Raw genomic sequence first — 4,801 nt, forward strand, 5'->3', positions numbered from 1 at the left:
GTGAGAGTGATTTGTGAGATCAGAGGTTACTTTTTTGGTATTTTTTGGTATACACAGTGAGTGAAGAAAGTATTTTATTTTTTAGGGTTTCATAAATAAAATAATAAATTAAAAAAATAAAATTAGGTAGGTGGGCTGGTGGGCCAACCCGGCTCACCACAGGTTCAACCCGCATGAGCCGGGTCTAAATGAGCCGGGTTGAAATCTGACCCGCATGTAAGTGGGTTGTATTTTTCAAACCCAACCTGACCCGAACCCGTGACGGACCGAGTTGGCTCGCGGGTTGTGACACATTTTGACGGCTCTACATTTTGTGTTACTTCCTTTAGTATAAAATCAATTGGATATACTAATTTTAATCATAAAAGTTTTCTAAAATAATAGCATATTGAAGGGTAATAAGAAAATAGAAATTAAAAGTTAAAATTGAAATTAAGCAGTTAATGAAATAAATATCCACCTGTAAAAGGAATGATGTTAGGAAATTTTTGTTAAAAGAGAAAAATACAAAAGAAAAATTATTAAAACTAACATAATAAGGTTATAGATAATAAGATATTTATAACGTATTATTTTAAATAAATTTAAATTAAAATAAAGAAAAACTAAAAAGGAAAATTAATCACAATAATTATATTTATAATATCAATGAATCAACTTTTTTTAATTATATTAAGTTTTATTTAATTACGGTGAATCAAATTTTCTATAAATTATTTTCATTAGTAGATTATTGTAATATTAAGTTTTATTTGATTACGGTGAATCGAATTTTCTATAAATTATTTTTATTTGTAGATTATTGTAAAATCAGATGTGCATGTATTTTTCAATAAAAATTAATAAATATTTTAATTTAATTATAAAAGTGTATATATATATATATATATATATATTACAATTTTATTGTAAATAATTTAAGTGTTTAGGTGAGGATTTAGTCAGTAATGCAAAAGTAAGAAACACTTAAGTGTTTTTTTTTTGTAAAAATGAAATTTATTATTGGATATTTAGTTTTTTTTTATAAAAAGAAAAATCCATGGACTGATCCTGATCTACAGGACTTTGAGACTTTTTAATAAAGAGCTTTTTTGATTCTGTGGACTTTTTTGACCCCAACTCACGTAAGTTAGGACCAGAGCCTATTTGACAGATCTAATTTCAATTGTTTTTTATGGATGAAAGTGAATTGAATTCACTACATCGTGATTTTCAAATGGAAGCCGCAACTTTATTTTGTTTTGTTGCATTAAAGCAACTTTAATATTGCAACTCCAGCCATGGGAATTCAAGGGGTTATGCGGGATTTTTTGTTTTGGTTATTGTGGGTGGGATTTTAGTTTCCCATTAAAGCAACTTTAATTACGTGAATTTCATTCCTTGAAGCCATAGATTTTTTTTTTTTATTGTTGCATTAAAGGTATTGCGCATTTGTGATTTGATTGAATTGTGGAATTCCATTTTGGAAGCAACTTTATTGTTGCAGTGCGAAATTCTATTTTGGAAGCAACTTTATTGTTGCATCGCTTTAACGTGTTTTTATCCAGCCGCGGGTTTTTTTTTTTTTTTTTAATTTTGGCATAACGTTGCAGCACATGTTTTCACAGTAAAGCAATTTACTTTTGCAACTTATATTATTATTATATTGTAAACATGGTTATTGTTACTGCATTGAATGGAAATCATATGTGAATTAAAAGTTTGAAGGTTTCAAATGCTTTTAATTAGAAAAGTGTGTACTTATTGATGATATAATTTTGTTTTATGAATTATATGTATTTGGAAGAAGGAAATTCAATTAAGTTGAATTTCGGAGAATAATTAGTCATTGATGTAAGGATGTTATGGATTATCCAAAGGTGAACCATTATTTATAATTGATGACACTAAAGTGAGACATTTCATGTACTTAGTTTATGTTTGTATATCCAAAAATAGCATACATATAGACTTAAGTATGATTGATTGTTATTAAAGTATGTATGGAATTCGTCAGTTTAAGAATCACCCAAAGGTGAACTTAAATGAATGACTTAATTGACTACCTATCAGTTTAAGTATCACCCAAAGGTGAACTTGAATGTATGATTAGTGTAGTAATTTGTTTGAATCCATTAATTTTAATCAAGGCATTAATGTATGAGTTTGTATATTATTTCCAACTTACATGAATTTATCAGGTTTGAGCAACAATGTGGTCAAGTTTAATGAGCTAAATTATGCTGATTGGTCAAAACAAATCCAAATCCACCTGGGTGTTTTAGACTTGGATATAGCTATTATGATGGATGAAATGCCCACAAGCATTATAGAAACCAGTACAAGTGATCAGAAGTCTCTTTATGAGGCTCGACATAGGTCTAACAAGCTGTCACTAAACTTGATGTGCATGTCTATGGCAGAGAACGTAAAGTCTTCCATGCCCAAAACGGAAAACGCAAAGGAATTCATGAAAATGATCAAGGAGTACTCACAATCAAACATAACTGACAAGTCTATTGTGGGAACCCTTATGAGTAAGCTGACTACCAAAAAGTTTGACTGGTCACAGCCCATACAAGAACATTTAACTGGAATGGCTAATATAGCAGCAAGATTGAAGTCAATGGGAATGGAGGTGAATGAGTCTTTTCTAGTACAGTTCATCATGAACTCTCTTCCTCCTGAATTTGGCCAATTCCAAGTGAACTATAACACTATTAAGGATAAATGAAGCTTTCAAGAAATCAAAGCCATGTTGGTACAAGAGGAAGGGAGATTGAAGAAAATGAAAGATCATTTTATCCATCTCACAACTCATGAAGGTGCTAGCTTCAGTAAAGCCAAATCAGGAAAGAAGAACAAGAAGGACAAAGTCCCAATGAAAGTTAATAAGGGCAATATCTAGAAGAACCAGAAATGTTTCTTTTGCAAGAAAGTAGGTCACTTCAAGAAAGATTGTCCGAAAAGAAAATCTTGGTTCGAAAGGAAGGTACTTTTTATGTTTCTGTAAGTTTTGAAGCAAATATTATTGAAGTTCCTAATAATACCTGGTGGTTGGATTTTGGAGCTACCACTCATGTTTCTAATATTATGCAGGGATTCCTTTCAATCCAGCCCATAAAAGGAACTAAAAAGTATTTATATATGGGGAACAGAATGAAGGCACGGATAGAAGGAATTAGGACTTACAAATTGATTCTAGACACTAGTTATTGTATGAATCTTGAAAAGTGTCTCTATGTTCCTGGTTGTGCTAGAAATTTAATTTCTGTTGCAAAGTTGGATTGTTTAGGTTTTAACTTTAGGGTTGAAAATGGTATTTTTCATTTGTATAAACTTTCGTACTATTATGATTCTGGTACATTAGTGGATGATTTATATCGTTTAAATCTTAATGTTAATTTTTCTGAATCCCTGTTTAATGTTGAACATGCTGTTGATAGAAATTCTAGTGTAGGAAAGGAATGTTCTGCTTTCTTATGGCATAAAAGATTGGGTCACATATCCAAAGAAAGGATGTTGAGGTTAGTGAAAAATGAAATTTTACCTCAATTGGATTTTGATGACTGGGATGTATGTATTGATTGTATTAAGGGTAAACAAACAAAACACATATCAAAGTATCCCGCCACAAGAAGCAGTCAACTTCTTGAGTTAATACACACTGATATTTGTAGTCCTTTTGACACTAAATCTTGGAGTGGTGAAAAATATTTTATCTCCTTTATTGATGATTTCTCACGTTATTGTTATATATATCTATTGCATGAAAAATCTCAATCAGTGAACGCCCTTGAGGTGTTCATAAATGAGGTGGAAAGGCAATTAGATAGAAAAGTAAAAGTGGTGAGATCTGATAGAGGTGGTGAATATTATGGTAAAACTGATGAGAGTGGACAATGTCCAGGTCCATTTGCAAAGTATCTTGAAAGTCGGGGTATATGTGCACAGTATACTATGCCCAGTACACTACAACAAAATGGTGTAGCAAAAAGGCGGAATCGTACTCTTATGGATATGGTTAGGAGTATGTTAAGTCATAGTAATATCCCTTTATCTTTGTGGATGTATTTATTAAAGACTGTTGTGTATCTGGTTAACAGGGTTCCTAGCAAAGCAGTTTCTAAAACTCCTTATGAACTATGGACTGGAAGGAAACCCAATTTAAGACATCTTCATGTTTCGGGATGTCCAACAGAGGTAAGGTTATACAATCCACATGAAAAGAAGCTTGATGCAAGAACCATTAGTGGTTACTTCATCGATTATCCTGAAAAATCAAAGGGATATAGATTTTATTGCCCTAACCATAGTACAAGAATAGTTGAGTCTGGAAATGCTCGGTTCATGGAAAATGGTCAATTTAGTGGGAGTGAGGAATCACAAGTAGTGGACATTCAAGAGCATACTGATAGTGTTTCTACATCTAATGTCTCTTCTGAAGTTGTTATCCCTCTTGTTGTATCACAATCACACAACAAGCAGAGATAACAAGTTAATGTTTCAATCTCACAAAATGAACATATAAATGTTGAGCCAGTTGACAATGAGCTAGTCATGAATGAGCAACTCATAAATGAGCAATTGATAGAGGAACCACAAGAAGCAGCATTAAGAAGGTCTGTAAGGCAGAAAAGACCTGCTATTTCGAATGATTATGTGGTTTACTATGTTAAACATGAATGTGACTTAAGCATTGATGAGGATCCAGTCTCTTTCAGACAAGCCATGGAAAGTAATATTTCAGAGAATTGGTTGAATGCTATGAAAGAAGAATTGAAATCAATGGACGACAATAAAGTATGGGATCTAGTTGAAT

This window comes from Vigna radiata, chromosome 6, assembly GCF_000741045.1.
Source record: "Vigna radiata var. radiata cultivar VC1973A chromosome 6, Vradiata_ver6, whole genome shotgun sequence".
NCBI lineage: Eukaryota > Viridiplantae > Streptophyta > Magnoliopsida > Fabales > Fabaceae > Vigna > Vigna radiata.